The following is a 16,476-nucleotide window of genomic DNA, read 5'->3' on the forward strand; positions in this document are numbered from 1 at the left end:
TGATACTGGACTAGTATAGCCCGCTGACGCACTGCAGGGCGAGATGCAGGGTGGCTGCAGTTCAAGCCCCACTCAGAGGAGTGGAGAGATTTACTCTCCCAAGGGCAGGTCAGTCAGTCCTCAGGACGGTTATATATGGTCTGTTTAGTCACACTATATACTATACTACAGCCTTACCTGGAAACACCCCCCCCCCCCCCCCCCCCCCCCTAACTAGATGAAATGTGGAAAATACATTCTAACCTACAGCCACTTCTATTCATGGGGAAACGGTATTGTACTTGAAATCGAATAAGTGCATTATGTGCAGAGAAAAGACGTGCCAACAGATGCTCCATGCCTCATGATGCGCAACGTGATACATCCTGCCATTTGACCAGTAACCCTACTGCAATGTATTTATAATGGGGCAAGCTGGGAGATTCATATTGTGATTGCAGCAGTGCTCTCTCGATCCTTCTGAGCTCTTCCAGAAGGGCGAGGGGCAGTGAGAGAGGGACGGTCAGACAGAGAGGCAGCGTGGGCCTCAGCTCCAGCTCACAGCCCACAGCCCTGCAGTAACGTTGCTGCTCCCCGTGCTGCTATATTTACCCCTCTAAGGGCCCAGCACATCACGTTGGGATTCTGTTACCCCCCTCGCGCCCCGGCATATACACTGCTAGTTATGTGAAAGCCTGTTGGGTCGGTCACAAGCCTCGCCGGCTGCCTGCGCCTGCCTGCATTCACTCCAGCTAACGCCATCCCACCCAGCTGGCCCCTCCGGACTGAGACAGGGGGTCAGCGGGGGACGAACCAGGGAGGGGACGGAGATTAATGACAGGGCATCGAGGACAGAATGAACTCAGCCCAAACTGGGATCGATACGGAGCACAGAGAGAGAGAGCTAAGGGATGGTGGATGGCTCACTTCTCCTGATTTGGGCAGGGCAGGGGTTCACGGAATGCCACTGGCAGATCAGATCTCATCATGGTTTGATTGCCCCTGACTGACTGACTGGTGCAAGTAATGCTGATCTATGATGGAAATCACCAGTAGATCTTCTGGCCTCACACATCACATGAGACGGTTGATTGGGAACCCTGAAATAGAGTGGCTGAGTCACTTAGACGCCAATCAATCTGCAGTCAGGGCCTTTGTTCATGGCCTCTCTGCCCGTCAGTCAGTGCTGCAGAGTCATAAGTTATTCCAATTGAACAGTGTTCTGAAGTTTGCTTATGCAAATTGCATATTTAACTTTAACAGCTTTCTCGTTCAAATGTGATCACAGAAGTGATATAGTTAAAATTTGACTACATCCAAAGCCTTCAACTACACCCTAGACATAAGGCAAGTGCTGCTGCAAACCACCCAATCCAATATGACGTCTTCACTGACTCTGCCACCGAGACTACACTACTACCCTCTAGTGGTACAGTCGGGAGTATCATTCATACTGCATACAGTACAACTGAGTGATCATTTTGTCCTCAGAACATTGATTTTGAGTCATGGAGGTAGGTCCAGTGGCTCTTAGTAGGATATGATTGAATGGCCCAGGGGAGCGCTTTGCTTCAGCAGACAGCATCTCTGATGTTCTGTCTCAGCCTCCCAGATATCCAATTATCCACTGGCCCTGGATCTGATTTGAAAAAATGTGATCTATACCGGCTGAGTGATAACATCCGCAGTACATTCAGATTGTTTTCTTCAATGCACTTTGTTTTGCAATGATTGAACAGCGTGATTTAACAGCAGTCTCATCTCTCAAACAAACACTGTAGTGTTGTTGACAGTGTAATAAAAACATTTCAATGGAATTGACTGCACTCAGTTGGTCTACAACCACACGTAGGACGTATATGGCTCAGTTACTAGAGCGTGGAGCCTGCAACGACAGGCTTGTGGGTTTGGTCCCCAGGGCCACCCATATGAAAAATGCATGCACACATGACTGTAATTCGCTTTGGATAAAAGTGTCTGCTAAACAACATATATTATTATTATGTAGAAGTAACAGGTGAAACAATGGCAACACACAAAAAAGCAACGCATGGGTTTCCCTGGAGTAGAAGACATAAAATCCTATGTAGTTCTACGTCACTTTCGCCAGATGGCGCTCATTGCGAGGAAACACGATCGGAGATTGCGCTTCCTTTGACTTCTCCAATCTTATCCAACATGTTCACTACCACAAGAGTCACAGACTAGTCGATTGCATGTTCGATAGCGTAACCAAATATCCTAACTGCTACAAACATGAGCACTATCACACAATTATCAGGTTGGAAAATAGACATGTTACAGCCATCTCCTCTGGGGTAGAAACTGTCCATGTAGTGGAGGGGGTCGTTTACCTCAGAGTGGCGATTCAGAAACATCCCCAGTAATGTTCCAGCATACAATCTGAACCTTGTCTCAGTCCATCAAAATAAATACCTCCTTGTTAAACAACCTTCTTTAGATTGTCCCCTAAGCTCCTCTACAGACCACATGCTTCTCCACACACTCTCCATCCACTCATCTATAATAAAAACCATCCCAATCTAGGTGGGTCCTGTTACCTACCAGCCACATGTAATATGCGCCATTCATCATCATCATCATCATCATGGCCTTTGATCCTGAGCTGGAGAGCACTTTGTTCAGTGTGATGTATGTGTTCGGGGTTACATCCACTCCTTTTTGGACATACGGTGGACTCACTCTGTTTCTAATAATACTGTTTGACATGATTTTTGAATGACTACCTCATCTCTGTAGCACACACGTATAATTATCTGTATGCCTGTGAAGGACTCTGGAGTTTTTCAGGATAGAAAAAGAAACGGAATGGAGCTAAGCACGGGCAAAGTCCTAGAGGAAAACCTGGTTCAGTCTGCTTTCCACCAGACACTGGGACTACTATTTTTAATGGAATATCTACATAGGCGTATGGAGGCCCATTATCAGCAACCATCACTCCTGTGTTCCAGTGGTACGTTGTGTTAGCTAATCCAAGTTTATAATTTTAAAAGGCTAATTGATCATTAGAAAACCCTTTTGCAATTATGTTAGCACAGCTGAAAACTATTGTTCTGATTAAAGAAGCAATAATTGGGGTGGCAGGTAGCCTAGTGGTTAGAGTGTTGGATTAGTAACTGAAAGGTTTCAAGATCAAATCCCTGAGCTGACAAGGTAAAAATCTGTCATTCTGCCACTGAACAAGGCAGTTAACCCACTGTTCCTAGGCTATCATTGAAAATAGGAATTTGTTCATCACTGACTAGCTAAATGAAGGTAAAATAAAACTGGCCTTCTTTAGACTAGTTGAGTATCTGGAGCATCAGCATTGTGGGTCTGATTACAGGCTCAAAATGGCCAGAAACAAAGACCTTTCTTCTGAAACTCGTCAGTCTATTCTTCTTCTGAGAAATTAAGGCTATTCCATGCGCGAAATTGCCAAGAAACTGAAGATCCTGTACAACGCTGTGTACTACTCCCTTCACAGAACAGCGCAAACTGGCCCTAACCAGAATAGAAAGAGGAGTGGGAGGCCCCGATGCACAACTGAGCAAGAGGACAAGTACATTAGAGTGTCTAGTTTGAGAAACAGATGCCTCACAAGTCCAGAACTGGCAGCTTCATTAGCTTCAAAACACCAGTCTCAATGTCAACAGAGATGAGGTGACCCAAGGATGCTGGTCTTCTAGGCAGAGTTCCTCAGTCCAGTGTCTGTGTTCTTTTGCCCATCTTAATCTTTTATTTTTATTGGCCAGTCTGAGATATGGCTTTTTTCTTTGCAACTCTGCCTAGAAGTCCAGCATCCCACATTTTGTTACGTTAAATGTATTTAATTGTTTTTTTCCCTCATCAATCAACACACAATATCCCATAATGACATAGCAAAAACATTGTTTCTAAATTTTTGCAAATGTATAAATAACAACAAATCTGAAATATCACATTTATATAAGTATTTAGACCCTTTACTCAGTACTTTGTTCAAGCACCTTTGGCAGCAATTACAGCCTCAAGTCTTCTTGGGTATGACGCTACAAGCTTGGCACACCTGTATTTGGGGAGTTCCTCCCATTCTTCTCTGCAGATCCGCTCATGCTCTGTCAGGTTGGATGGGGAGCGTCGCTGCACAGCTATTTTCAGGTCTCTCCAGAGATGTGCGATCGGGTTCAAGTCTAGGCAGGGCCACTCAAGGACATTCAGGTACTTGTCCCGAAGCCACTCCTGCATTGTCTTTGCTGTGTACTTAGGGTCATTGTACTGTTGGAAGGTGAACCTTCGCCCCAGTCTGAGGTCCTGAACGCTCTGGAGCAGGTTTTCATCAAGGTTCTATCTGTTCTTTGCTCCGTTCATCTTTCCCTCGATCCTGACTAGTCTTCCAGTCCCTGCCGCTGAAAAACATCCCCACAGCATGATGCTGCTACCACCATGTTTCCTCCAGATGTGAGGCCAAACAGTTCAATTTTGGTTTCATCAAACCAGATAATCTTGTTTCTCATGGTCTGATAAACCAAGTGGGCTGTCATGTGCCTTTTACTGAGGAGTGGCTTCCGTCTGGCCACTCTACCATAAAGGCCTGATTGCTGGAGTGCTGCAGAGATGGTTGTCCTTCCGTAAGGTTTTCTACAGAGGGACTCTGGAGCTCTGTCAGAGTGACCATCGGGTTCTTGGTCACCTCTCTGACCAAGGCCCTTGTCCCACGATTGCTCAGTTTGGCCAAGCGGCCAGCTTCTAGGAAGAGTCTTGGTGGTTCCAAACTTCTTCCATTTAAGAATGATGGAGGCCATTGTGTTCTTTGGGACCTTCAATGCTGCAGACATGTTTTTATACCCTTCCCCAGATCTGTGCCTCGACACAATCCTGTCTCGGAGCTCTACGGACAATTCCTTCGACCTCATGGCTTGGTATTTGCTCTGACATGCACTGTCAACTGTGGGACCTTATATAGACAGGTGTGTGCCTTTTCAAATCATGTCCAATCAATTGAATTTACCACAGGTGGGCTCTGTACAACTCAATCAAGTTGAAGAAGCATCTCAAGGATGATCAATGGAAACAGGATGCACCTGAGCTCAATTTCCAGTCTCATAGCAAAGAGTCTGAATACTTATATAAATAAGGTATGTCTGTTTTAAATGTTTTAAACATTTCCAAAAATGTCTAAAAACAGGAATAAGGCTGTAACGTAACAAATGTGGAAAAAGGGAAGGGGTCTGAATACTTTCCGAATGCACTGTAATTATTAAGATCTAAATGACAAAACTGATCCTTGATCAGCACTCCTGCTCTACGATTTATGTGGATGGTTACTAGTGTAGACGGTGTGACTATGGACCCTTGTCTCAGCAGGCCTGATGGGAGATAAGAGTGAACTGTTAGTAGCCCACGTCAGCCCCACCACCAGCAGCAGGCTTGGCACAATCAAGCTGTGTGAATATTCCTTCAGCCAAGCCGGCACCGGCACCACACAAGACAATTCCCTCATATTTACGGGGCTAATGAGAAAATGTACACAGCCAAGGTGATAATGAGCAATAGAGTGGAGAGAGGGGATACAGAGATGGGAGAGAGGGGAGTAGCGGTTAGGGCAGAGGCATTGTTATGAGTCTCTATTGCTAACTCCTCACTGCCCGCTAACCCGACTCACTCATCCCTGACTGACTCGCATGCCTCTATTGCTATTCCACTGCTCACAGGAGACCAAACACAATCCAAACGTTAAACAAACACAATAACCAGTGCAAATAGAATTAGGGCCCAAGGGCATGACGAGTCACATGGAGTGAGAATAAGAGAGTGGAGCGGTAACTAGAATGAGTTGGTGTGGGGTGCACAGTGGGCTACAGTGAGGCAACAGTGTGAAAATAATAACTCACAGTTTGAAATCAGATATTCATTTAAAAATAGCACGTGTGATTAAAATATGTTTAACTGAACATAACAGAGTATGTGTGACTGCATATAACACAGACTATAACATAGACCCGTAGGGAGTCATTTGGACCCTGTAAATGTATTAAATTAAAGAAGAAGTCCCACTAATCTTCACTCACTCAAAAGACACTCTAAAGGTTTGTCCTCTCTTCAAGTGCAAACAGAAGAGCACCGCAGAGGAGAGGCAACATAATCAGCCGTCTTGATAAAACCAAAATTAGTAAGGAAAAGTAGCAGAGATTAATACCTGCTCAACTGTGTCCCTTCTATTTGCCTATCTGGCCTGTCGTGCATGAAGATACTAAATTAAAACTCATATCAGATTTCCCCTATCATGAGCTTTTGGCAGTATGCCAGTGATGGGATGGAATAGAAACGTGTAGTGATTGGCCTAGTTTTGAAGTTCCATTGTCCTCAAACTAGCGATGCAAGGGTCTAATAAAAGAAAGCCAAAAGATGGTGTATTCATCTTCTTCACATTGCAGCTCTAAATTATAGGCAACAAAATTTCACATTTCAATTTCAACCTCAATTTCACATCTTGCAGTCAAATACACAGTGGTGTGTAGATGAATAAAACTATTTATAATGGCAAATAACATACTCACTTCTTATTTTTACTAAAGAGTGCTGGATCCTCGTGAACATAATATGTAAACAATAAATAACACAACACCCTGCAAACAATACATTTCAAAGTTTTGACATAAAATTATCTTTAGGCTTTGTATCTCCTGTTGCAACCATTAACAGTAATGAACCACTGGATTAAGTTCACCAGCCAATAACAGGATAACTACAGAGACTGAGGGGCATACCACCAATTACATTGGTATTTTGAGGACGGTCTAGTACAAGGTCGACTTAACAAGTATGAGCAATTTGCTCAAACGTCAGAGGGTCGACAATAGTTCAACTCTTGCACAGGCAGAAACGTAACTGCCGTTTTGTGCTGCACAAAGTGGAAACATGTTTTTAGAATTCTTTGCACGTTTATTGAAAATGAAATGCAGAAATATCACATTTACATAAGTATTCACACCCCTGAGTCAGTACATGTTAGAATCACCTTTGGCAGTGTTTACAGCTGTGAGTCTTTATAAGTAAGTCTCAAAGAGCTTTGCACACCTGGATTGTACAATATTTGCACATAATTCTTTTAGAAAATTCTTCAAGCTCCTTCAAGTTGGTTGTTGATATTTGCTCGGCAGCTATTTTCAAGTCTTGCCATTGATTTTCAAGCCGATTTTTGTCAAAACCGTAGCTAGGCCACTCTTGAACATTCAATGTCACCTTGATAAGCAACTCCAGTGTATATTTGGCCTTGTGTTTTATGTTATTGTCCTGCTGAAAGGTACATTTGTCTCCCAGTGTCTGTTGGAAAGCAGACTGAACCAGGTTTTCCTATAGGATTTTGCCTGTGCTTAGCTCTATTCCGTTTCTTTTTACCCTAAAGAAAACTCCCAAGTCCTTGCTGATGACAAGCATACCCATAACATGATGCAGCATCCACCATTCTTGAAAATATGAAGAGCGGTACTCAGTGATGTGTTCTGTTGGATTTGCCCAAAATATAACTCTATGTATTCAGGACATAAAGTTCATTTCTTTGCCACATTTTTTGCAGTTTTACTTTAGTGCTTTATTGCAAACCGGATGCATATTTCGGAATGTTTTTTATTCTGTACAGGCATCCTTCTTTTCACTCTGTCATTGAGGTTAGTATTGTGGAGTAACTACTACGTTCTTGATCCATCCTCAGTTTTTTCCTATCACAGCCATTACACTATGTAACTGTTTTAAAGTCACCATTGGCCTCATGGTGAAATCCCTGAGTGGTTTCCTTCCTCTCTGGCAACTGAGTTAAGAAGGACGCCTGTATCTTTGTAGTGACTGGGTGTATTGGTACACCATCCAAAGTGTAATTAAGAACTTCACTATGCTCAAAGGGAAATTCATTGTCAGATTTTTATTTATTTATACCCATCAACCAATAGGTGCCCTTTTTTGCGAGGCATTGGAAAAACTCCCTGGTCTTTGTCGATTAATCTGTATTTGAAATTCACTGCTTGACTGAGGGACCTGACAAATAATTGTATATGTGGGGTTCAGAGATGAGGTAGTCATTCAAAAATCATGTTAAACACTATTATTGCACACAGAGTGAGTCCATGCAACTTATTATGTGACTTGTTAAGCAAATGTTTACTCCTGAACTTATTGAGGCTAGACATAACAACGGGGTTGAATACTTATTGACTCAAGACATTCAGATGTTTTATTTTATTTAATTTGTTTAAAAGAAATCTAAAATCATAATTCCACTTTGACATTATGGGGTATTGTGTATAGGCCAGTGGCACAAAATCTCAATTTAATCAATTTAAATTCAAGCTGTAACAGAACAACATTTGGAAAAAGCAAGGGGTGTGAATACTTTCTGAAGGTACTGTAACTTCAAGGGCACATTCAAAATGTATTTCTAATGCATGCTTTATAAATGGGAGGTCAATACAGTATTTGGCAGTATAATACCAATAGGGATGTCTGGTTGAATACACAGTATGCACATTGATTAGACACAGTAAGTTTAACACAGTAAGAACACAAGAACTTCCTGTCTTCTAAGTTCATGTCAATGACCCATTTGAGCATTACATGTTGGTCAAGAGCCAACATCATTCCTGAACCTGTTGACCCTCACACTGCGCTCTGTTCTGTTCTATCCCAGCCACCACATCACACAGAAAGGCCTTGTGTTGCAGCACATGCCGTGAAGCAAGGTCTTGATGTTATAACACAAAACACATAACTGAGCCTGTGAAATAGGACACCCTACTCAGTTTGACTTTAATGTGCACTGTGCCCATGCTGCTGCAGCCACACAACTATGTCTTCCTACACCCTCCCTTCACCTGCACCTGTGCTCTTATTCTCGCTAGCTCTCTCAGCATTTACGACAGAATATGTATCGCAGAATGTGTAGCTGCTGTAACATGTGCAGTGCAAAGGGTTGTGTCAGGACAGAGACGGCATTGGGCATACAAGGACTTGAGAGACAAGTGGGTGTCTAGCGTGACAATAACAATTCAACAACGGGATGTGCTGTGTGAAAATAACAGTTAGACTAAGATCATAACCTTGAAAATGAAACACACCGAGAATCTCAGTGTCAATAAACACTTATCACAGTGGGAGGCCATTCCTTCTCTTGCTAGAACAAAAGTGGTACCTGCTACGTGTTGACCCTGTAGCGACCAACCTACCGATTCTACTTGTACAATCCCAATGCTCCTCAGTGGCCACTGGCCAACAACTTGACTTTGAGCCAATCAGAGAGCACAAACTCCCACATGGGGGAGCCAACAAAAAAAGGCAATTTTCTCCGTACATCCATGGATGAGCCAGTCACACTTCATATGTAATGTAGACTATGGGATGGTAGCTAGCTAGGTGCACAGACGCAATGCACACAACACTAAATGCTTCCTCCAAGCTAGCTAACCACTGTAGCTAGTATTGACATTATACTTAAATCACAACGGATTAGCTAGTTTCCATGAAACCGCTGCCTTAGTTAGCTGCCGAGTGCAGTGTCCTTAGCTAGCTAGCTATGTTTTGCTAGCTAGCGAATATGCTAATGTTAGCTAGCTAAACATTTGGCTATGGGCTGGCACTGGCAGTATAGGATTATGGAGATTTAATTAAATTGTTTCTTCGTCATATTGCTATGTAGTTATCTACCTGTGGCCATCTGGCTAGTATCAGCAAGGGCTTTCTACAAAATAGCAACATTAGCACAGCTAGTTTGGAAGGTAGACCATAAGCAATACGCACGGATATGCATTGCCAAACAACACTACTGTCCCCTTCTGGTTTGGAGTATTTTAACAAGGCGTTTAATGTGTGAACACAAAAGAGATTGACTGCCGACACTGCGTTCAGAGGTGCTAAGTACTGCCGGCAGGCTAACGTTTATCAATCCTGTGTCTGAGCTTTTAGAAAGTGTTTATCCAACAAAAGTCAGACTTCAGGCTATTCCCAACACACAAAACATCACATGCATATTATGCACCCACACACATACCACAGAAACACCCACACATATGAACAAGTCACAGTTGGTTACCTCTTGACAGCAATTGCTGACACCGCAACCATAGTGCTACATGCATCTATGACAGCGATATGCTATCGTAGCTACAGTGAATTTCACGTGCTTGTTAATCAAATAATTTTAATACAGGCTCATGAGGAGGAGAGGATATGCAAAGTAGCAGAGCAGAATATAATTGAAAGATGTTAGATAAGTCCATTAACTTTCTTCCTCAAACACCTCAAGAGTGGAAGGAGTGGGGGTGGGCAGAGCAGGATAAAAAAAAAGCTGAATTTAAAAAGTATGAAAAAAGGGGCTCAGTCAAAAGGCAGCAAGCACAGCTCTACCTCCTTGTGGGGATTTATGGTGACAACTCTGGGCTTTTATTTGCTTTTGCCTCCCCAATTTCCTCCCAGGTAATGGCTATTTCCCTGGGTGACCCCCTTTTCACTGGGCTAACGAAAGTAGCAGATGTTGCTACGCTACTGAGTTCCCAATAGGGAACACTGCAGAATGGAAACTACCTGCCAGAGGTCACTACTATACTGGGCACTGGGCAGTACACATACACTCTCAGACCAGCCAGCCTGGCCGGCATACCAAGCATGGGTTCACAGCTCAGTTAATGAAAACACTGTGCTTCTCTGGGCCAAAGTTTGTGCGAGCTGGAGGGACTTATTGTTGGTAATTGCTGACGGGACACTTCGCTCTTGGTCAGCAAGACGCAGATGTAATTAGTCTTCTGCTCTGCACCCTGGTTTCGCAGTTTGTCCTAGCACCTGGTGTACCTAGTTTTAATTGCTCCTGAACCTCAAGTTCTCTCTTATTAATGTCAAAGAGGCTAATTCCGGTTTTGATCTGACATGAATTAAGACTGGAGAGGAAGCCTTGATGCTTGAGACTTCAAAGATTCCCCAAATGTAACTTATTACATGTAACCTTTATGAACGTCCTATTATGGGGGCTTAGCTACTTGAATGCATTGAGTACATTCCATAAATTGCTTCTGCTGCCATTTGGTGCATTTAGTACCCCGCCGGGGCTTCCTAGTGTGGTTCCATGTGTGCCTACTGTCCTCTTGGGGCAGTATTAATTACTACACCACTGAGACAGGGCCGGGGCTGGAACAGAACAGAACACTTTCCTGGTGCACATAGTTGCCTGGGGTTAGGCCTTGGCCCTGTGATGCTGGGCAAATTGGGAAAACTCACAGACGACTATAGGAGTAGGGGGGTCTTTCCTGTTGCCACTGAACCCAGGGCCTTGGAGACAGACTGAAAAGAAGCAGGCCCTGTACCAGCAGCAAGCCACCCTCTCTGGGTAGCCTCTAATTTAGCCCCAGGAGTGTACTTCCTGGTAGGCCCATTAAGAGCCTTTGTGTGTAAACTACCCAAAATACCCAAAAGGGTTTTCCCTCCTAATAGAGAGGGTATAAAATGTCCTAAAGCAGTAGGGGAATCAAATCAGGAAGGTATTTTCCACCACATAATGACATAATGAATCATGAAACACAGGAGGATCCCTAAAACTAACCAGATTAAAAAACAATAAATCTGATCCCATTGGGCACAGACGTCAGTTCAACGTGTAGTTGTTTAAATAACGTGAAATCAACCCAAAAATTAACCATGTCATTGGATTTAGGTTAAAAGTTAGGTCAAATTAAAAAATGTAAAATTCCCTTACATTGATTTTCCAATGTTGATTCAATGTCATCACATTTTTTATTTGGGTGGGGGGTTGGGTTGAAATGATGGGTTGAAATGATGTGAAAAAAAAGTTGATTAAACCTGTTTTCGCCAAGTGGGATTTCATGATTTCCGTATTTGGGGAAGCCCAGTGGGTTTTTGCTCATGGAGGATGTTGAAAACAAAGTCATGAAACTATGTTTGGTAGATAATTTGATTCATATCTTCATTATTTTTCAAAGAAGGGGAAAGATACCTCGTGAGCTGTACAACTGAAATGTGTCTTCTGAATTTAACCCAACCCCTCAATCAGAGAGAGGGGGGAAGGGGAACGCACCTTGGGAGTGTTTAGGCAAGAGGCCTGCGGGCATACATAACCTGTAGTATTTAGTCTGTCCATGCACACTAGGTAAGACCTGGGTGGACCACCCCCTGTATTTTGGTTAGCGCGCCAGGTGGTACTAAAGGTCAGGTTAGAAGTGGGAAGGCAGGTAAGGTAGGAGAGGGGACTCTTAACTTTTACTTTCTTTGCTTTGGTTCCGTCCAGAGCCTTTTTCCAACTAACCCAACTTACTGTGTTTAGGAGTAATACATTCCCTGTGAACGGTATTTATCTCTGCCTCTGTCGTCCTTCCCCGCACCTACGATCACATACTTTTTTTCACTCTACGGGGAGTTGAGATGTAGCAGGGTGTTGTGTTCCCTCCAAGAGGTGTATGTAACAGGGCTAAATTGAAATGTTTCTTTCAGAAAAAATAAAAGCATAGCCGTGGTAGCAGTTGAAAGGGAACAGTTTGGAGATTATGGGAAAATGATCAGACCACAGGTGAGGACACAACAGTTCACCTGACACAAGACTGAATCTGAACTTTACACTTGATTTTATGTGCATTTTACATTCTGTACTTTTTGCTGCATTTGTTGATGACAACATTTGAAAATACTCCAGATGCATTCAGTAACATAAGAATATTCCTGGAAAATGTGGGGTAGGTGCAACAAAGATGGCATACCTCGGCAAAGCGTGCACAGCTCCTAAGTAATTTCAATGCATCAAAGAGTCTTCAACTAAGTTTAAAATTGTTTCTCTCTCCTAGCTGTGCCGTTGAGGAAATAGAGTAAGCACACTTGTAGTTATTTTGGTTGGATCACATCCCTGCATCCCCGCCATCACACAATTACACTTTACACAATCCAAAAACGGTCCATGATAAATCGCAATCTGGTTCAGGTTGGCATCAGAAACAGGTCATAATTTTGGTGTGTGTAGAAAGTAGCAACAGCCATTACATTTTTTAAATATATTTTAAAACGATTCTAATAAATGCAACAGTTGGACAATGGTTGAATATACTCCAAACAGTTTAAATCCATCAGATATTGACTGACAAATAATGAATGGAGTTCAGGGATTTTGGTGTGAATTCTGGTATTCAACTAATTTTTCTTAGAATGCACTTATATATATATATATATATACTTTTTCCTAATGGAATCAGGAATGTGTTTAAGCTGAAAAAAAAGAAAAGCTGTGTAATTAAAAAAATACTGTAGAATGGGTATATTTGACTGAATTAACATGGCTGCAACCACCAATAACTTGCTGTCTCAGCCTGCCTGCACTCACCTGCTCTGTCTCAGCCTACCTGCACTGTCTCAGCCTACCTGCACTCACCTGCTCTGTCTCAGCCTACCTGCACTCACCTGCTCTGTCTCAGCCTACCTGCACTCACCTGCTCTGTCTCAGACTGCCTGCACTCACCTGCTCTGTCTCAGCCTGCCTGCACTCACCTGCTCTGTCTCAGCCTACCTGCACTCACCTGCTCTGTCTAGACTACCTCAGTAATTACTGTTGTCACATTCTGTTGTATAATTCAACAAGTGTCAATAGCAGGATACCCTCAGATTAAAAATCAACATGCTTGGCTCTCGATTACACCTAGCTACACATACTTTACAGTGTTTGCAATATCCATTTATTTCTATTTTTATGAAGCCCTTTTTACATCAGAAGATGTCACAAAGTGCTATACAGAAACCTAGCCTAAAACCCCAAACAGCAAACCATGCAGATGTAGAAGCACGGCTAGGACAAACTCTCTAGAAAGGCAGGAACCTAGGAAGAAACCTATAGAGGAACCAGACTGAGGGGTGGCTAGTTCTCTTCTGGCTGTGCTGGGTAGAGATTATAAGAGTACATGGCCATTAAGGCCAGACATATCACTATAATCCAAGTGTTCATTTTCCAAAGTTTTTTTCATTTCAGGTCATCTAATTTGTAAACAGTTCAACTGTAAATGATTACTTCACAAAACATGAACACCCATCAAAATAAAGTAATTTTCTTATCTTGTGAGAAGTGTCGAGACGATGTGTTAAATGTGTTTTTATAGAGTTAAGTGTTCTTATAGATTCAACAGAAAGACGACGTATTCCACTGAGCCCATTTCAACCATTACCGGGGTGTGTTTGACAGGTCCTTACAAACATTTCTGTGGTCGTAACGTTAATGGGAGAAAACAACAGGCACAAGCAAGAGCATGAACGAGTTGCAGGAGTAAAATGAAGGCAATCAATCCAGCGTGATTTAAGAGACAAGTGGATTTAGGGCCCTTCAAACACAGGAAATAGATGGCTGAAAACGACAGATCCTCAGGTGGGCGGGGCACGTGTGTTGCTATAGAAAGGAGCCATAACTGCATTTCAGGTGCGTGTGCCGCAGTGAATTTTCTTCACAATAGACAAACAGGCTCATTCTGTTCAGAACAACCCAGGGTATGGAACCATGTCATCTTGTAACTGTACATCAAACATTGATCATAAACGTTGACACTGTATAGGGCATCGGTTTTATGCTATGCACTTGGACTCGCAGGTGTTCGGCTTGCTTGTATGACATCAAAGAGGTATTTATAATAATCCTCAACGTCTCATCTTTCTAAGTCCTCTTAACTTACAGCATTTCCCTCACTCAGACAACAAAAAATTTGCAAAAGTTATCAAATTAGCGGGAGGCACCTTCTTTTTGCTCGAGGTGCCCAAGTTCAGAACGGCTGTCAGTCAAAACCCATACATCGCTGTGACGCGCAGAGGCAGAGGTCTGACGTCATGTATAGCATGTTACTGTACAGCCACTGCGTTCCAATTAAAGGCACTTATCAGTGCACAAATCTGCAATTTTCAACCCGTATATATTGGTATGAGTGTAAAGGGATACAAGGCGATGTCATGTCTTACCGGCTTAGATGCGATGGAGGCAAACAGAACAGAAGCAGTGGGACCCCTGGTTGTAATGGGACGGCCTGTCAAACAAAAGAGAAAAAACAGGGGCTGAACTACAAGCTGACGCTTTTGATGAAATACAACATGGATGGGGACATTTTACAGAACAAACCATATACAGAGACAGCTACTGTAAAGAACAGGCACACAGCGGTGAAGGGTTCTTTGTGGGTAGTTGTTTTGTAGAAGCCAGAATGGAGTCTAATGTGAAGGTAGGCTGTGTATTTTGTGAATGAGAGAGATTGCAGCAGAGTGGGGAATGTCATTCAGGGGCCATGAAAGAACTGGGGAGAGCCCAGTAAACAACAGTAATACGCCTGAAACACACACAACTCAACGTAAACATCAACTGCTCCTCTGCCTGAGTGTGTGTGTGTGTGTGTGTGTACATTCACCTTTAACAAAACACCTCTAAATGCAGATGGTAATTGTTACCATGTTATTGAACCACAAACACATGGACATAATGCAGGGGGAAGCAGTGCAAGAAGCAATGCATGTGTGATGGCCATCGTATCCCTTTTAGGAGTGAATTTAGTCCTTGAAGATAAGAGTCAGAACAGACACTACATTTACTGTGCATGTCATAGTAGTTAGCACAGCCAACCGCAGTCTATTTTGGTTCTTTGGACATACAGGAGTTTTCCCATGATCAAACGGACCAAATGTCTTATGGGTGTATTTCAACACTCAAGATGCTATTCTAGACTTGATAAGTAATCTATCGAGCAGAGATGTTGTGATAGCACGACTACATACTTATGTGCCAAATATGTCGGACCTGAGGTTAGAATGAGTCAGTGAGTGTCTAAGTGGGAAGAGTGCAGGTTGACATTGAGCGGACCGAGAACCTCCAGTCCAATCCGTGAGCTCATGCATTTGGCCCTGCAGTTCAGAGTCTGAGCGGCATCTTTCTCCATTCTGCTGCTCAGCCTCTCTCTCGCTCTCGCTCTTTCTTGTGGGCTTTTTCTCTAAAAGCTGTTACGTATTCCCATGCCTTGCTGGCCCCCCCCCCCCCCCCCCCCCCCAACCGCAGCTCATGCTGCACTCATTCAATTACAAAGCAGACTACAGTCAGGTCCTGGGTGCTCTGCTTCCAGCCCCAGTCCTCCAGTCCCACTCAGTTCCCATTGGCGAGTGGAGGGCGCAGGAGAGGAAGGAGGGAATAAAGAGAAACGATAACTGAGGACGTGGCATTTTTAATAGAGCAATTTTTCTTATTTTTTTCTATTTAAAACCGAACGTAAAGTCAACATGTCATTAGTTTTCGTTTTTGTTGTGGCTCCCAAACCATAAGCCTGTGGAACATAAGTTAAAGATGGCAATGAACTGGCAACTGGTATATTTCTTTCTTCCTTAAAATTAATCTCCCCCTGATCCAAGTGTTTCCTTCATTCCGGGAAACCAGACTTCACACTCCAATGCTTTTGTTTTCCTTTTCTCCTGTGAAACCTTAAAGGGACAGTTCACTTTTTGGAAGTTTTAGCTCATTTACGACCT

General features: G+C 43.1%; 1 protein-coding gene across 1 annotated transcript in view; it reads right to left on the reverse strand.

The window, feature by feature from the left end:
* LOC111952939 (tetraspanin-9-like) overlaps positions 1-16,476 on the reverse strand; it is a 303,733-nt gene that overhangs the window by 259,734 nt on the left and 27,523 nt on the right. The window contains exon 2 of the mRNA XM_070435279.1: positions 14,932-14,996. The gene's annotated coding sequence lies outside the window, so the exon portion shown is untranslated. The remainder of the gene's footprint in view (positions 1-14,931; positions 14,997-16,476) is intronic.

The sequence above is a fragment of the Salvelinus sp. IW2-2015 genome, linkage group LG26, assembly GCF_002910315.2.
Source record: "Salvelinus sp. IW2-2015 linkage group LG26, ASM291031v2, whole genome shotgun sequence".
Lineage (NCBI taxonomy): Eukaryota > Metazoa > Chordata > Actinopteri > Salmoniformes > Salmonidae > Salvelinus > Salvelinus sp. IW2-2015.